The following is a 19493-nucleotide window of genomic DNA, read 5'->3' as shown; positions in this document are numbered from 1 at the left end:
ACAGGGCCGTCACATACTTTCTCAATCTCGCAAGCTCTAATCTGATTGGCTGGCTGCATGTAATTCTGGGAGATAGGGTGCTTAAATTTTTACCACTCTAAAAAAAATGTGAATGAATATGCCTTTTTTTCTTACACTGCAGTATGCCAAAAGCAGTATGTCAAATGAGTAATGTTTGTCTGAATCCTTAGTATTCATAAAACAATAGTTCTGAATTGCAGCATCCACCTAACACTTTCTATCCAAACATAAATAAAGAAAAAATGCCAGCGACGAGTTAAGGCCTCTATATATTTCAGTAGAAGTTCTTATTTGTTCTTCATTCAGGGGTAAAAATAAGTTAGAAACAGCCGAGCAACTGAATACTGTTTGCAAACATTCAGACACCCACCACACCGCTGTGGGACGGCATATAGAGGTACATTTAAAGGATGCTCAAGATATGAAAGGCCTTCACTAATGTGACAATAAAATGTGTTATCAATGACTTTATGCCTCGTTTTATGAGTAAAATTCACACGAGGTCAGTAAAAGAAACTGTTTTAACCACTCAATTATGATTTAAAGTAATATTTATGCAGTAGAAATAATTTATTTGTCATGTTTAGATGCTGAATTCATGGAGCTATTGAGCTAACAACACACTATATGTGGCCATAATATGCACCGATTACACTGTTATTGTCATTTATGATGATACTTCTGCAAAGTGGATGTATAGAAGTGGTGGAAAATTGATAAAAGAATGATGATGAGAGAGGCATGTCTTACTTTAGGCAGATGTGTGAATGGCTTTCGTTGCAGATGGTACATGAGTGAATGGGCACTTGAGAGTAGATTTGAGTAGATTTGATTCCTTTTGTACTATAAATAAAAGACTATAAAAAAAATAAAAAAAAACTTGTAAAATGTCTCTTCATGAACGATCGTACAGATGTAGGTAAATTTGCACCAGCTCGCTCTTAACTCTACACGCCAGTGTGTTCATGTTGACTGATTTTGACTAACTGAAGAATGTAAGCAGAATTAGCTGTCAGTCTCAAGGTAGGTGAAGCTCTTGGTCACACCTACCGATGACATGGACCAATGGCAGTAAGCGGTTTAGCAACTGGTCAGAAGTTTTCTTAAAATTTTGCCCCGGCGAGCTGTTTTGCCCACGGAAACAAACTCAAAAACACCTTCTTTTTGGCCAGGTTTTGTTCTAAATTACGTCACACCCATTCGTTCTTCGATTTCATATGAAGTATATCGAGGACATTAGACAGACATTTCAACTGTAAGTGCTTTGTACACAATAAAAGTTGTTCCTTGTGCTTAAATTATATTTGTTTAACAAAGCAAGACTAAATTAGATGTTTAAGGAAGATCTCATCACTGGATTGGTCAAAGCATGCCAGGTTAGTGGAATCAAATCATTCCATTGTTGTTGTTAGAAGCACATAGTAGCAAGTAAACTAGAAATCAACAAGCAGACTTGTATCTTCCACTTTTTTTAGTCTATGAAAAAGTGCTTATTTCTTCTAGATGGACATCCATCCCATCCCATCAAAAGTACACTAGTCGGAGTGACTAAGATGATAATGACACTGATGTCGAGGGGTCTTCAGGGGTTAGCTGTCTTCATTAGGCTTGCTTAATCCACTCATGCATAATTATTATGAAAAGTGTTTTTGCTTTGTTTTTTTTTATCATATATTTGTCATATTCCAATTATTGACAATAAATTGCAATGAAATGAAAATGGCAATGAATTTAATTTATAAGTGTCTGAAACAAAATTAATAAACTTCAACCCAAAATCTAGACAACTACACCTGTGCTCATCTGCAAGTAAAAATTCCTTACTTAAATAATAATAATAATAATATTTTATATAATAAAACAAAAAAATTATGGCTATGGCTGGATTTGAACGACTAACCCTTCACTTACCAGCACAACACCTTAGTCAAGTTAGCTATTCACATTACTGAGTATTGCTGCTTTCAGTTTCTATAAAAAATAAAAAAAAAAAAAAAAAAACAGTGGCTAGCGTTGTCAGATTTGGCCCTAGTTCAAACAGCTGTAATTCAGTCATCTTTTGACATATTAAGGTGAAATTCTGCATGGTACTTCAGAGTGATGTCATCTTGAAGCATGTAAGGTTTGAAAAACCATCAGTCAAAATGACATTTGATTTATTGACACATATATATTGAGGCAATGTGGACATTTACATAAATATGCCCCTTTCAGCCATTTTGTATTGTATTCATTTTTGCTAAGTAACAAATTGAAAGACATCAATTCTACACATGGGTACCAAATTTCAAGTCAATTGGATGTACGGTTCAAGAGAAGAAGATTTTTGTAGGTTTTCCCAAATTTTCACTGTACAGGAAAATTCATCATGGCAGATCTTATGGGTCCTTGAGGCTTTTTTGTTCCATGTGATAAATGATGCATGTACACCAAGTTTCAGAAGAATTGGACAAATGGGGTGGAAATGCCATCACTTTGAAAATGGGACATTTGGGCGTGGCCTGTAGTGCCCCCTAAGGCCGAATGTGGTCCATTCTTGGTGTGGGGGTTCCCGGTGGCCTGTAGTATCAATGTGCCAAATTAGAAAATTTTTGACTGGTGACATTTTGAGATATTGGAGCGCAAGGAGAAGGAGAAGAATAAATATAGCTGCAAGCAGCAATGCGGATTCCTCCTCAAATGGTTCAAGAGAAGAAGATTTTTGTAGATTTTCCCAAATTTTCACTGTACAGGAAAATTCATCATGGCAGACCTTATGGGTCCTTGAGGCTTTTTTGTTCCCCATGAGTAATGAGGCATGTACTCCAAGTTTCAGAATTAATTGGACAAATGGGGTGGAAATGCCATCACTTTGAAAATGGGACATTTGGGCATGGCCTGTAGTGCCCCCTAAGGGCGAATGTGGTCCATTCTTGGTGTGGGGGTTCCCGGTGGCCTGTAGTATCAATGTGCCAAATTAGAAAATTTTTGACGGGTGACTTTTTGAGATATTGGGGCGCAAGAAGAAGAAGAATAAATATAGCTGCAAGCAGCAATGCGGATTCCTCCTCAAAATGGCAAATCATTTACAAATTGATCAGTAGAGGGTTGGGGTTAAACCCTCCCGATGGAGGAATCCGAAAAAACATGTCTTTCTGTCTGAATCTTAAACAAATAATTACAGCTATGGCTGGATTTGAACCTCTGACTGTTCACTTACCAGCACAACATCTTAGCCAAGTTAGCTATTCACATTGTGACTTTTTGAGATATTGGGGCACAAGGAGAATAATAACAACAATAATAATAATAATAATAATAATAATAATAATAATAATAATAATAAAACCACCAATAACAATAGGTTTCCTCCTACCGGAGGAATCCTAATAATAATAATAATAATATTTAATGCACTCACACACATAAAGGGTTGAACAGAGAAGGACTGAGAAATTCTGGAAGGGTGAGGTATGGGGCCATTATGACAGACTAAACATTAGTCTGTTCCACTAGGATAGGCAAACCCCCGCTTGCTCTGCCCTCTAACCAGGCCTCAGCTCTAAGCTGATGTCATCCTGAGACTGGGGAGATCACCCTGGGGGAGCAGAGCAACTGAGGGCAGGAAATGGTTTTATTACTGGGGTAGCCATTCCCAAGCTGAGCAGCCTCCCCCAGATCAGCATTACACATGATTGTCTCGACTCTCCTACTATTACCCATTAATGACTTTGAACAACCAGCCTTATTTGATCTGGATTAAACCTGATCACCAGGTAATGTTAAACCACTAAAATGGATTTAGGATTAATAAAAGATATATGATTAATAAGATAACACAAATAGAATTTAGGGGATTACATAGTGACCAAAAATATAAAGAAAATCAAAAATCTCTTATATATTAGTTTCTTAAAGTAGCCTCCCTTTGTCTATCTCTGTATACTCTGGGAATTCTCTTAAAACATTTCAAAAAGTATCAACCTAGGATGATTTTTAAACAGTTCCCATGTATGCTGAGTACTTGTTGGCTACTCTACCCTCACTATCTGATCCAACTAAAAAAAAAAAAAAAAAAGTAAAAAAATGTAAGTTTGGTAAAGAAATTAGTGTAAGCATATTTGTCAAAAGTATTTTAAGGTCAAGAGAAGCATTTATTCTGTCAAGTGTGTCAAAAATATTGACTTGTAGTGTGTCTATACAAATAAATTCATTTTCATCCATATATCCAGACATAAGGATGTTTTGAAATAAGAAGCAAAAATAAGACACTCCTCAAGTATTTTATACATCTGCTTATTTGTTCTCTTCTTGTTTGTTCTTTTTCAGAAGGTGAACGAGAGGTGAGATATGTTATAACTGGAGAATCTCTGCCAATTTGTGACATGAAAGAGATCAAGAGTGAAAGGGAAGGAGAGAGTGACTGTAGGCAGCGGAAATGTAAAGACTGACGTTGATGAATTCAGCACACAACTCCAACTGTGATAGCAATCACTAGTCTGTCAGCAGCCCACTTCAGCCACAGGGCCAACAGCGACACATACCTCATCCCCGCTTCTTCCTGTGTGGATGGGACACAACAGCCTTGACCTACACTATTAACCCATATAAAGTAAGCCCTTTTCAAATGCAACGGCATTAATGAGACTACATGAAATACTCTGTTGTATTATATTTGCTTGCAACCACGCACAACCTTCACTGACAGGCATGAGCACAAAAGTTAAATAAGCCTTGGACCCTTGTGGATGAGACACAGAAAATAATTGAAAGCACATTTGAAGCATTAGCTGTTTTAGCAATCTTTCTGATTCACTTTGTATAAACAAAGTGAGCTTTTCATATGCAAACTCTGGGAGAAAGTCACTGTGCACAGCATGCTCACAGACCTCAAGAGTTGCATTTTTATTGCACACAAAAATGCAAGTCTTGGCTAAAATCACCAGTACAAATCTGAGAGCCAGAACTTTTTTTCTCTCTCTAAAATGCCTTTTAAAAGGAATATGGAACATCACTCACTGTGGCTGGCAAGAGGAAGTATTTTCTCTCCATTCACAAAATAGGCCAATAAATTGAAGAGATACATGACTTTATTTTGAAAGCTTTACAACACAGTTTGAAAGACATCATGACTGGATGTCCATCAGATGTGATCAGGGTCAGGATTAGAAGAACCGCTCTGCTCAGGCTACTCAGAAGTCTATAGATGACTGTGCTACTGGCCTCCAGATGAGAACAATTAAGGGCTCATGTTACTATCTCATCTATATGTGGGTATGGTAAAACTGCACTAATGGGAATGATTCACAGCCACAATCAATACGCCGCTGATGCTAACAGGCCAGTTGCACTCTCAGATAAAGCACAACAGGTTCGGACTGAGGGTTGCTGGGAAGAGTGATGACTGCTGGCTTAGTCAGGGGCCCGACTACAAGCAGCACCACCTGCTCTGTCCAAAACCTTCACCTATAATAAGCAGAGCAGGAAGTGAGGAAGCACATCAATACACCAACACTTACCTGCAGTATGTACCAAAATACATGCAATAGAAAACAGAATGCTCTGGTTTTGGATGGTGATTGGTTGATACATGAAGTTACTATTTACAAACAATCCTCTCAGGCACTTCTGGGTTCTTTATGCAGCCCAGAAAAGAACTGCTTTTAATGGCCGTGTGACAAGGAGGAGGTCGTGGCCGGGCCGTAACGATGGATGCGCTGTCTGTGTGTTTTATGTTAAGTTTGTGTATGTCATTAAAAGTTTTGTTGACTGCTCAGCCGCTTCCTGCCTCCTCCTTGCCCATCCTTACCCGCTATATTGGTGCCAAAACCTGGGAATGAGGAGGATGTGTTGTGGAGTCCTCGCCGCTGCCGGCTGCCGGGAATCGGAGGAACTGCTGTCGTCCGCGAGGAAGCAGAGAAGCCATTACCGTCTGCCAGGGGTCGGAGGACTCGCTGCCGTCCACCAGGGGAGGAGTGGCTATCGTCCACCAGAGGGCAGAGGAGTGGCTGAGGACCAGGCAACAATGTGTCCGGGGACCGGCGAGCAATTTTTTTCTCTCTCTTTCTCTGTCACCCCCACCCCCCTCGCTCTTTCCATCTCCCCTCTCCCTCCCCTGGTCTCTCCCAGGGCTCCAGAGAGGAGGAGAAGACCTGCCGGCAGAAGGACAGGAAGGGAGGGTAGTACGTCATGCCGGAGATTTCCCCGGCCTGAATCGGGCAGCAGAGGAGTGTGACGAGGAGGAGGTCATGGCCGGGCCGTAACGATGGATGCCCGGCACAGAATCAGCCCAATCAGCGGGAGAGGGATAAAGAGGAGCCGGGAATGCCAGTTTGAGAGAGAGAGAGACGCACATGGCCGCGCTGTCTGTGAGTTTTATGTTATGTTTAAGTTTGTTTATCTCATTAAAGTTATGTTGACTTTATGTCTATGTCTGCTGGTTCCCGCTTCCTCCTTGCCCATCTTTACCTGTTACAGTCCGCTTCTTTCAAATTGAGTTGAAAATACCCTGTTTGTGGGGTTGAAACCCCCTGTTTTTTATATATTATTGGAGATTTAGGTTCTTTACATTTCCATCAGGATTGTTGTATCATGACAAACTCAGTATTTGACAAATTATGATATAGGCTATCAAAGATCACCCTCACTGTTATTGCGACTTATTTATTAGACCCAATTGACCTGCAGCTGCTTTTGGTAGATTTCAACTTTTCAAGAAGGAATCACACAAACTCCAACAGCAAATAGCTGTGACAGATATGAAACCAAATATAATTTAACGATGATCTTATATAAACAAGACCACCTTGGAAGATCTAGCGGGACCCCATCTCCACCACTGCAGCGCATAAGCCACTGTTTGTGAAAGGATATGCTATATGCTAGAAATAATATAATAAGTATGTAATGTAGCATATGCTAAACTTATATCTTTAGATTTATTTTGAACGCACTAAGTAACTTGGTATTGAAGTCATTTTTTTTTTAATTTTATGTTTGTGGATTTGTCATTTGAGAAGACGCATATTGCACGTCTGATGGAAGTTCTCATTTTTATATGCCACATTTCTGAGGCTTTACAAATGTGTTATAAGTGTGAGGATGTGAATTCATCAACCTGTTACCGGTACATGTCATACATAAACATACATACTGTACATAAAAATTGTTTTGCCAATTGTTCAGAAAGAACTTCTTCTTGACTGTAAACCACAGATATCCCTTTATATATAGTAAAACTGAAGCTATGCTATGCTTATGTCCACCATATAAGGCTTCTGCTTAAAAGAACCCGGAAGTGTGGTTGCCTGCAAAAATACTTGTTCCCTATCTGTCACTCACTCGACGTTGTGTCGATGTAGTGACACTAGGGGGGTCGCCCTTGGGAGCCCCAAACACCTCTGATCTTTGAGAAAAGGCCAATGGGAATTGGTGAGTGGAATTTGCATATAAAAGGAGCTGGCTTGCAACCACTCATTCAGATTTTCTCTTCTGAGCCGAGCGGTTGTGTTCAGCGAGCTGAATTACTCTGCCGATCCATTCACCTCTAATATCCAGTGAAGCTTTTGGATTTACGGTGCATTACATTGGTTTCTCCCCCTCTTGCACCAGCGCTGTGCAGAGAATGCCCCTGGGTGCTTCAGCAGCTAAAAGAGTATATTCTTTCCTCACAAAGAGTATATTTTCCTACTAAAAGAGTGGCACTTTCGAAGCGTCTTTTTCAAGACACCTTTTTGTTTGTGTATTATTCCTGGTTGCTCTCTGCTTCTGATGACCACGATCGCTGTCTCACGTGTTTGGGTGCATCCCACGGGAGACATCTTTCGTGGGCGGTTCGTGTCCTCATTGCGAGAACATGACCTTGGCAACGATGCGGTCGTGGCTTTCCTTCTTCAGAGGGAAAGCCACCCCAGCATCTCCCCACCACGGTCCTTCTACCTATAGGTTTGAGGTCGCGTCAGTTAGCACTGGGAGCGATTTGGGGACCCCAATGGAAGCCGCTCTGCCGGATATACCCCCGTGGACCTCCCATTCCCCAACACGCTCGTTCGCCCCAGTCAAGTTCCGGGATGAGACTGCCGGCTGGTCTCAGGGCGAGTTCGCGATCTCATACGGGGCTCACAAAGAGGACGAGTTGTCGATAGCAGCGTCGGAGAGCGGGCTCCTCCAGTCCAACGTGGAGGACTCGGCTGGGCTCCCACCCTCGGGTGCGGTAGCCCATTCGCAGGCTGACGCGGAGCTGGCAGCCATGCTTGCCCGGGCGGCTGCAGGCGTCAGGTTGGAGTGGAACCCTTGTGGCTCGACAATTGGTTCCTGGGCTTAGAGTGCCGCTCACGGCCGTGCCCCGGTTCCTTTCTTCCCGGAGGTGTATGATGAGCTCACGTGATCGTGGTGGGCACCTTTTACTGCCTGGACCCGGTTCGCGGGCTCCACCGCTCTCACTACCCTTGACAGTGGGGCGGCTAGGGGTTACTCAGTGATTCCCCAGGTGGATCAGGCGGTCACGGTGCACTTTTGCCCACAGAACGCCACCACCTGGCTCCCGTCCAGAGCCTGTAGGCTTACGTCATCACTAGCGGCTAAGGCCTACGGTGCTGCTGGACAGGCTGCCTCCACCCTGCATGCCATGGCTCTCCTGCAAGTGCACCAAGCCAAAGCACTCAAAGAACTGCACAAGGGTAGTTCTGACCCGGGATTGATGCAGGAGGTGCGCTCAGCGACCGATCTCGCCCTCCGGGCGACGAATGTCACGGTGCGGTCTCTCAGGCAGGCGATATCCACCCTGGTGGTCCAGGAGCGCCACCTTTGGCTCAAACTGGTCGAGTCAAGGGAGGCTGACAAGGTATGATTCCTTGACGCCCCCATCTCCCAGGTTGGCCTATTCGGTGACACTGTCGAGCACTTCGCCCAGCAGTTCTCGGCAGTGAAACAACAGACGAAGGCTATTCAGCACATCCTAGCTCACTTGCGGGACTTGTTGTGTGCGCACAGGGACCTGGTGCTCAGGCACCTCAGCCGGTTGGGGCTTCGGGTCAACTGGAATAAGAGCAAGCTCTTGGACTGGCCCGCGACTGCAGTGGCATATCAACTGCCTCAAGTTACTGGCAGTATTGCTCGCCATGTGGAGGCTTGGCCATTGATCCAGGGCAAGCATGTGTTGGTCCGGACAGACAACACTGCAATGGTAGCATACATCAACCGCCAAGGCAGCGTGAGCTCTCATCAAATATGGCAAATCGCCCACCGTCTCCTCCTCTGGAGTCAGCAGCGGCTCAAGTCGTTGCGAGCCACTCACTTCCCGGACAACCTCAGCAGCACAGCAGATGCGCTGTTGCGGCAGGTCACGCTCAGGGGAGAGTGGAGACTCCACCCCCAGGTGGTCCAGCTGATTTGGAGTTGATTCGGTCAAGCGCAGGTAGACCTGTTCGCTTCCTGGGAATCCTCTCACTGCCCGCTCTGGTATTCTCTGACTGAGGCTCCCCTCGGCACAGATGCACTGGCACACAGCTGGCCCGTAGGGCTGTGCAAGTATGCATTCCCCCAATGAGCCTACTTGCACAGATGTTGTGCAAGGTCAGGGAGGACAAGGAGCAGGTCATCCTAGTAGCACCCTACTGGCCTACCCAGACTTGGTTCTCGGACCTTACGCTTCTCGTGACAGCCCCTCCCTGGTGAATTCCCCTGAGGAAGGACCTTCTTTCTCAGGGATGGGGCACCATCTGGAACCTGCGACCAGACCTCTGGAACCTACATGGCCCTTGGATGGGACGTGGAAGACCTAAGTGGTAGACACGATCACTCAGGCCAGGGCTTCCTCTACGAGACGCCTGTATGCCTTGAAGTGGTGTCCGTTCACTAAGTGGTGTTCTTCCCAACACGAAGACCCCCAAAGATGCGCAGTCAGATCTGTGCTTTCCTTCCTGCAGGAGAGGCTGGAGGGGCAGCTGTCCCCCTCCACCTTGAAGGTGTATGTAGCCACTATATCGGCACATCACAATGCAGTAGACGGTAAGTATTTGGGGAAGCATGACTTGATCATCAGGTTCCTGAGAGGCACTAGGAGGTTGAATCCCCCCAGATCGCACCTCATCCCCTTGTGGGACCTCTCTGTGGTCCTTCGGGGCCTACAGGGAGCTCCATTCGAGCCCCTGAAGTCAGTTGAGCTAAAGGAACTCTCTTTGAAGACTGCCCTCCTGACTGCGCTCACTTCCATCAAGAGGGTAGGGGACCTGCAGGTGTTCCCTGTCAGCGAAACATGCCTGGAGTTCGGTCCAGGCTACTCTCGTGTGATCCTTAGACCCCGACTGGGCTATGTGCCCAAGGTTCCCACGACCCTGTTTAGGGATCAGGTGGTGAACCTGCAAGTGCTGCCCCAGGAGGAGGCAGACCCAGCTTTGGCATTGCTGTGTCTGGTGCATGCTTTACGCATCTATTTGGATCGCATGCAGAGCCTTAGAAGCTCCAAGCAGCTCTTTGTCTGCTTTGGCGGACAGCGGAAAAGGAGTGCTGTCTCCAAACAGAGGATCGCCCACTGGGTCATTGATGCCATCGCTGTGGCATATCACGCTCAGGACGTGCCACCCCCCTTGGGGCAACGAACCCACTCTACTAGGAGTGTGGCGGCCTCCTGGGCCCTGACCAATGGCGCATCTTTAGCAGACATCTGCAGAGCAGCAGGCTGGGAAACACCCAACACCTTTGCGAGGTTTTACAATCTCCGGGTTGAGCCGGTCTCGTCCCGTGTGTTTTCAGGTATGAGCAGGTAAGTTCCGGGACAGCTGGTTGGGTGTACCGCTTGCGCATCGCACCGTTCCCCTCCCTGAGGTGAAGACATGCGCTTTGACTCCTAGTCGTGTTCACAAAGTTGTGGACCCTGGATGACATTCCTCCTTAACCCTGTGGCAGGCGGGTTTTCGGAGAAACTCGCTGCTGGCCCAGTATGTGTGCTAACTAGGCCCTGTGCTGGGGTAGGTGCTCCACATGCGCTGGTTGCCCGTAGATAACCCCGTGTGATGTATCTTCTGCAAAATGGTTTCCCTGTTGGTAAACCGTGTCTTCCTTGGGCAGAGGTCCCTCTGCCTCTGGTCACCGTGTTTGTAGAGCTCCTCCCCCTTCGGGTAGGACCTACCACGGGACTTCTTCACATGAGATACTCCTGACAAAACTCGGTAAGGCCATGTGACGTATTTCCACTCAAATACCCCCCCTCCAGGCAGGGTGTGGTCTCCGCGGTGTGCTCCCCTTAGGAGGGACACCCCCCGACACAGACCACTATATGGCCCCCAGCTGAACCATTTCGTTCTTTTTTGGGGATAAAAAAGGAGAAGAGACTGCGGCTGGGTCAGCCAGTCCCTATTTTTGGGCAATCGACCCGTCCCCGAGGTGCAGGGGACCGTGTGACACCTGTAAGAGTGTTGGGGGAGGTTACGTGACGGCTGGGTGCGCTGGCTATGAGGCACACAAGGTCTGCCCGTCTCACACCGCCAGTCCCAGTTCAGTTAGTCATGGCGTTTTGTATAGGGACCCTTAGTGTCACTACATCAACACAACATCAAGTGAATGATTTTTTCTCCACAATTTGGAATGCCAAATTCCCAGTGCGCTCGAAGTCCTCGTGATGGCATAGTTGCCTCCACATCTGAGACCGTCAATCCGCACATCTTATCATGTGGCTTGTTGAGCCCGTTACCGCAGAGACATAGCACATGTGGAGACTTCACTCTATTCTCCGCAGCATCCACGCACAACTCACCATGCACCCCAACGAGAGCGAGAACCACATTATAGTGACCACAAGGAGGTTACCCCATGTGAAGCCAATTTGGTTACTTAGGAGACCTGGCTGGAGTCACTCAGCATGCCCTGGATTCTAACTTGCGACTCCAGGGGTGGTAGTCAGTGTCTTTACTCGCTGAGCTTCCCAGGCCCCATTCTGAAGCATTTAAAATTTTGACAGTAATTGTGTGTAAAACAAAGAATCAGATAATGGAATTAAACATGCAGATCAATACCTATTTTCTTTTCATTTCAACACCAAATCAATTATTCTAAATGATTACAACACCTTAATTTTGTTCTAAATTAAAAGCTTATCAGTCAACAGTTGTCTTCTATTAGCTTCCATAAATTCTCATCAATAGTCAATCAGTCTCAAAGTGAAGAAGTATAGAGCCAGATGCTAAACTTTAGATAAGCCATATTGTATCCATATCAACAAACCCTATCTTTGTATAAGTGTATACATCTAATAAACTTAAAATTTCTACAAGTATAAAAATATATGTTCTAAGATAATTTTTTTATAATATTTTAAAACATTTGTGCACATCAGAACATGGACAATACTCTTCATTACTTTACTGACTCCATAAACTAACAATTGCATATCAATCCTTACTAAGTTTTATGCACTCATTTTTCATTCCATTAAATATGAATGAGAAATTGAAACAGGCTGATTTTGGAAAGGACTATAGGAAATTGGGCAGTAGATCTTACCTGTATTTTGATTGGCCATGAAAAGTTGCTGACGTACACATGGAATGTGATGTTGGGATTTGCAAGAAAAGAGAATTTCTCACAAGAAAAACTGTCTCTGTATTCTTTGATGTCAATCTTGGACACAATGGGGAATTCCTCCCCTGAGATTGTACCCGCTGCAGGGACACAAAATACAGCATCAGCAAACCATATGTCAGCCAGTAACAATGCTTGAAATCAAAACCCTTTGCAAGGCTTACTGTTTTCAGTGAAAGATTAGATATGGCAGAATACTCTGATCAACCCTCCAACTATAAAACATCTGAATAATGCAATTATTCTAAGTTTCATATCATAGCATTGTAATAAAATTGTGCCACCATAAGCAGTTTTATTTTAAGGCTAAAACAGGATCAATAGTTGAAGTATTGGAAAAATTACAGAACTTCTAAGAGCTTTTTGATGCCATGCAAAAGGGTTTGAAGAGATTTATGAGTTGATAATGAATGGATGGTCTGTCAAAATAAAGCAATTTCTAACCACAAATGAACATGCATGTCAGTCAGTCTATATTTATGTTTCCCAAATGACCCATACAGAGAAAGAGAAACTGCCAGTTAATTCATCAAAATGCAAAATGGGCTTTTCCAGTAACCCTTAACCACTATCTGAAAAAGTCTTGAGCCAAGTGTTAAATATTTTCATTACAATGCTCTCATGACAATGAAATTTAAGCTCAAACACTATCTAACGTACATTTCTAATGACCAAAATGAAGAAGGCTAAAGTAAGATTGGGGTGTCTGGTTTATCTGAGCCTAAAGGACAATCTGTAACAGCACTCCATATATCTACTTGTCCTGAAGGTTTATTTAAAAAGCAACAACATGAAAATGTATTTTGCCTAAGATATTGCCCTGGCACAGGCATATGTTTATCTTAATTGAAATCACCAAGCATTTCATGAATGCCCTGACAAACTGATTTAAATAGCTGCTTTATATTTCCTCGGCTAGAACCGTTTTAAAATAAAATTTCTTTCTGTTACCAATTTTTGTCTTCTTTCCTTTTTATCTGAAATATGACATGAAATACAAAGAAGTAGCACAATTACATGTTGAGCCAATAGTCCATGTTATGTTAAGGTTGAAGTTGTTTGATGCATTAATTGACATATCAAGGTTCTTGAAGAGCTGGAATAAAGAGTTTTACATACATTTTTGCCCAAATTACTATCATTTAGACTAGCTTTAACTGACATTATAAACTTATGCCTTAAAAGATCATTTAATTCTCAGTATAAAATCAGTTCAGTTAATGCCAAAGTAAATGTAGCTGCATTGCCGTTTACCATGCCATTTTTGTTTTTAATTAAACTTTAAAAGTTCATACTCTTTATTAGTTTTAATTACATAATTCACAATTATTTTGATTTCATAATATGCATACTATTTCAACATTACTTAGTTCAATTTGATGGAAAATTGTCATTTAATTTAAATGCAAAAATCTTTAAAAAAATTTAAAAGATTTGTATCCCCTTTTCTCCCAATTTGGAATGCCCAATTCCCACTACTTAGTAGGTCCTCGTGGTGGCACGATTACTCACCTCAATCCGGGTGGCGGAGGACAAGTTTCAGTTGCCTCTGCTTCTGAGACCATCAATCCATGCATCTTATCACGTGGCTCGTTGTGCATTACACTGCAGAGACACCGAATGTGGAGGCTCATGCTACTCTCAGCGATCCATGCACAACTTACCAGGCACCCCATTGAGAACCACTAATCGTGACCACAAGGAGGTTACCCCATGTGACTCTACCCTCCCTAGCAACCAGGCCAATTTGGTTGCTTAGGAGACCTGGCTGGAGTCACTCAGCACACCCTGGATTTGAACTTGTGACTCCAGGGGTGGTAGTCAGTGTCAATACTCACTGAGCTACCCAGGCCCCCTTTTTGCAGGTTGTTTAAAAGAAAATTAAACTTCCTTTCATGCCAACACAAAATCAGTCATAATTGATGAGACTTGATGAGTAAACATCTTTACAATAAACTGAGATTTTCAAACATTTACTTGAGATTTTAATAAACCAATGTTACATTATTTTAAATATATAAATGATAGTTTGCTATTATTAGTGAACACACTTCAAAACTGAAGTGATTGTGGGCACAGAATGCAAACTCACTGAACACTTCTGGAGTCGCCATGAAGTTAATGGCTGTGTAGTGCTGATCATCCTCCTGAAGCAGACTAAAGGTGACCTGGTAGTCTATCAGAAGATTATCTAGTGAGGTGGAAAACAAAACACAAACTGTGTTTAGAATTACGATAAACCATGTGTCAAACTGTATAAGCATAAGATCAGGAGGAATTTTAAGCTGTTGAAAGTGATTATTTGCCAAAAGTTTTGCTTGGCAAAAATACTTAATATTCATGTCATGCTAATGTCTCAACATCATTGCAATTATTTTTTGTCTTGTGTTATTCTGCAAAGTCAATAGAACATCTTTTGGGAGAGAGAAGCAGTTGTGATATGAAGGACTTTTTGACAGTTCGCAACTGAAGGTAACCTTGTCCGATTCAATTGTTAAGATGGCATATGATTAAATAGCAACAGACAGAGGAAGACTAAGGATTGATTTGATTGTCCAGTGGGTCAAAATTAATATCAGCTCTGTTGAGGCAAGAAAACACAGAACTGTCATTGATTTCATTGCACAAAAAGATGAAAAAGCAATAACTGGATTGTAGTTTTTTATTTTAGGAATCAACATAACCTTTGATAGATTAGCACTTAACAATTAGTAATTTACAATTAATAAATAAAATAAAAAGATAGTTCCAACTGCTAAGGTTAAAAATTGACCAGGACTAAAGAACAGAATGTCATAGATTGTGACAAAAAATGGCCCAAAATGTGAAATGTTGGCGCAACATTTAACATCTTGCATATTTCCTCATATTTTATTCTAGGCATATCAAGTTCAGTTTGATTTAAAATTACTTGACATAAATAGACAACAATAAAAATAAAAAACTTGCTGTAAATAAATAAAAATAAGTTCCAGGGGCAAATATTGCTATTTTTTTCTGACACTGGTGCTGCTTTTTATGATTAGGATTCAGTTAAGTGACACTTGGTAAACAGACTAGCTCAAATTGACCGTGACCATTTAGCATCAACCCTAAACATCAACTTTAAACCCGAGCCCTTGAACGAACAACAGTACTTGAACAAGACTAATCAGAGTGCAGCAGGGGATGAGGTCTGCTGCTGAATTCACTTTATCCTTTCACATGCTAGCAGCGCAAACAGTGTGGGTGGAGAACACTTTGAAATTGTTGTTCCGTCAGGGGTTAAATCCTGATCTTCAAGCTGAACTAGCATGTCGTGATGAGGGGAAATCTCTTGATGAATTCATGAAATTAGCCATTCGCCTGGAAAACCTGATCAAAGCCCGTTGTCCAGTCAGCTCTCTACAGACACTTAACTCTGACATCGGTGCAACCAGTTATCACAAGCCCATGCAAGTGGGTCTTTCTTCTCTCTCCTCCGAAGAACGAAGACATTATGTATCTACTGCGGACAGTCGGGACATTTACTGCCTGCCTGCCCTACGCGGCGGTGAGTTTGAAACTTTCAAACTTAATTCTTATCGAACAGTTTGAAGTTTCTATTACTTTGCATGTTCTAAATAATGAACATCATGTATCTGCCACTTTAGATTCAGGGGCTGCAGGTAACTTTATTGACCTGGGTCTCGCCACAAATCTAAATCTGTCTTTTGTCCCCTGTGTCCCTCCTTTACATGTATTAGCGCTAGACGAATGACCTCTGGGCTCTGGCAAGTTTCAACAAATCACCCGACCCATTCATCTTCAAGTTGGACTCCATCATGAGGAGATTCAATTCCTAGTCACTCACTCTCCTAAGAATCCGTTTGTTCTTGGCCTGCCATGGCTGAGACTTCACAACCCTGAGATCTCATGGAGAAATGGACAGATCACTCGTTGGAGTGTTTCCTGTTTCCAGTCTTGCCTCAACCTTCCTGAACCCATCTCTCTCCCTCCAGTAAGCACCACGATTATCCTCGCTGAGAAGGAGATGTCGATCCTGCCACATTATTATTCGGATCTCCAGGAGGCATTCAGCAAATCAAAGGCTACGCAACTTCCTCCTCACCGTTCCTGTGACTGTGCTATTGACCTTCTGCTGGGCACCTCTCCTCCACGTGGATTAATATACCCCTTATCAGAACCTGAAACTAAAGCTATGGAGGAATACAAAAGATAATCATGATGGCGCCGCGGATGGCTGCCTCGGTGTGGAGCGCTCCTATTGTTTTGTTGTTTTTATTTGTTTGTTGTTTTTGTTTGTTTGTCCTGTGTTTAGTAATCTTTTTCCAGTCAGTTTTACCAGAGACGAACTGCTGAACATTCGACAGCATATACCAGACAATATTTTCCCGGTTTTTGAATATTCAGACGTTTTGCTGGACATTTTAGTTGGAGGTGCAGCTCTGCTGTTCAAGAGATGCAGGCAAAGGAGACGAGCAGGCGCGCTGGTCAGGCTCCATCGGCGCGGATTTTGTACAGTGCTGCCGAGTAATCACTTAGTGAATCTCCGCTCTCTTCCTAACAAAATGGACGAACTACATCTCCTCACCTGCACAAACAAGGACTTTTCAACCTCTGCTACCATGTGCTTCACAGAAACCTGGCTGAGTGAAGCCATACCAGACAGTGCGTTACATCTGCCTGGCTTTCAGCTGTTCAGAGCGGATCAAATTGCGGCGTTAATGGGGATAACGTGAGGCGGTGGAACATGCTTTTACATCAATGAAAGTTGGTGTACAGATGTAACAACATTAAAGAAGATGTGCTGTCCTAATTTGGAAGCGCTCTTTATTAACTGTAAGCCTTTCTACTCATCGCGGGAGTTTTCCTCATTTATTCTGGTGAGTGTTTACATTGAGCCAAACGTGTGTTTGAATGCTGCACTGCAACAGCTGGCAGCTATACACTTCCAGAGTGAGGAAAAAGGCTGGAAAAATCACTCTGGACCCCACTCACCCAGCCCACTACCTTTTTGAACTGTTGCCTTCTGGCCGACACTTCAGAGCTCTGAGCACCAGAACCGTCAGGCACAGGAACAGTTTTTTCCCTCAGGCTCTCCTTCTCATGAACAGTTAAACCTGCCCCATTGAGCAATAATTAATGGGCAATACACAGCTTAGTCTTTTTATATTATCCAACACATCCAACCTCTTCTGCCATTACATTCCCTTGCACTGTATGTAACCGATTTGTATTTAGATTTGCACTATGTATGTATGTGTGTGTCTGTGTGTGTATGTATGTATGTGTATATATATATATATATATATATATATATATATATATATATATATATATATATATATTTGTCTATTGTGTATTCTATGTATATACTTTATTTTGTTTTCAATATTTATTTTTTATTCAATTTTTATTTATTTTTTAAAAGTTTTCTTGCTGTTTTGTATTGTTGTGTACTGGAAGCTCCTGTCACCAAGACAAATTCCTTGTATGTGTAAGCATACTTGGCAATAAAGCTCATTCTTCTTCTGATATCGGAGTCCCTAGAAAGAGGGTTCATTCGACCATCCACTTCTCCTGCTTCTGCTGGTTTCTTCTTCGTAGGAAAGAAGGACGGGGGCCTTCATCCATGCATTGACTACCGAGGTGTGAACACAGTCACCATCAAGTATCTCTATCCTCTCCCTCTGGTACCAGCAGCATTAGAGCAGTTACGATGCACCAAAATCTTCACCAAACTGGATCTTGATAACACCTACAATTTAATCCGCATTAGGGAGGGGGATGAATGGAAAACTGCCTTTTCTACACACACTGGCCACTACGAATACCAGGTGATGCCTTTTGGACTTTCCAACAGTCCATCTCTCTTTCAAGCCTATGTAAATGACATTTTTCACAATCTTATTGGCAAATGGGTTATTGTCTATATCGATGACATTCTGATATACACTTCTTCCCTTGAGGAACATGTTCAACATGTCAGAGTGGTGCTCAACCTCCTCGTTCAACATCAACTGTGTGCCAAGATGGAGAAAACCTCTTTCCTGGGGTATGTCATCTCCCCCGAGGGGGTCACCATGGACTCCTCTAAGGTGCAAGCCATGCTGCAGTGGCCACTACTGGTGTCTGTCAAGGAACTACAGTGCTTCCTTGGTTTTGCCAATTTCTACAGACGAGGTTTCAGCTCGGTGGCTGCTCCACTCACCTCATTGCTCTGAGGAAAAGCTCTAAAACTAATCTGGACACCTTCTGCTCATCAAGCCTTCGATGACCCCAAATGACGCTTTACGACTGCACCCATTCTCCATCATCCAGACCCCACTCGACCCTTCGTGCTGGAAGTGGACGCCTCTGATTCAGGAGTTGGTGCAGTACTCTCTCAACGACAAGGATCTCCCGCCAAACTCCATCCCTGTGCCTTCTACTCAAGCAAGTTGTCAGCTGCTGAGAGAAATTACGATGTCGGCAATTGTGAACTGTTGGCCATAAAAGTGGCTTTCGAGGAGTGGAGACATTGGTTAGAGGGAGCTCGTCATCCTTTCCTGGTGATCACAGATTATTGCAACCTGGAGTACATTCAGTCTGCTAAGTGTCTAAATCCTCATCAAGCTCGATGGTCTCTCGTCTTCTCCAGGTTTGATTTCACCATTACCTTTCAACCTGGCTCCAAGTATACCAAAGCTGATGCCCTGTCCCACATTTATGGGTCCACTACTTGCAACAACACTGTGACTGCGATAATCCCACCAACCCTCATTGTTGCTCCCTTACAATGGGACATTATGGCAGACATCACCCAAGCTCAGAACCAAGAACCCACTCCCGCTGACTGCCCTCCTGATAAGGTCTTTGTTCCCAGATCCTTACGCAACAGAGTTCTTCAGTGGGTTCATGACTCGGCCTGCTCTGGACATCCAGGTGCACAAGCT

General features: G+C 43.3%; 1 pseudogene; it reads right to left on the bottom strand.

Moving 5' to 3' along the window:
* Positions 1 to 19493, bottom strand: part of LOC127414331 (attractin-like protein 1) — a 491512-nt pseudogene that overhangs the window by 258695 nt on the left and 213324 nt on the right.

The sequence above is a fragment of the Myxocyprinus asiaticus genome, chromosome 23, assembly GCF_019703515.2.
Source record: "Myxocyprinus asiaticus isolate MX2 ecotype Aquarium Trade chromosome 23, UBuf_Myxa_2, whole genome shotgun sequence".
Classification (NCBI taxonomy): domain Eukaryota; kingdom Metazoa; phylum Chordata; class Actinopteri; order Cypriniformes; family Catostomidae; genus Myxocyprinus; species Myxocyprinus asiaticus.
This window is presented reverse-complemented; position numbering and strand designations above follow the sequence as displayed.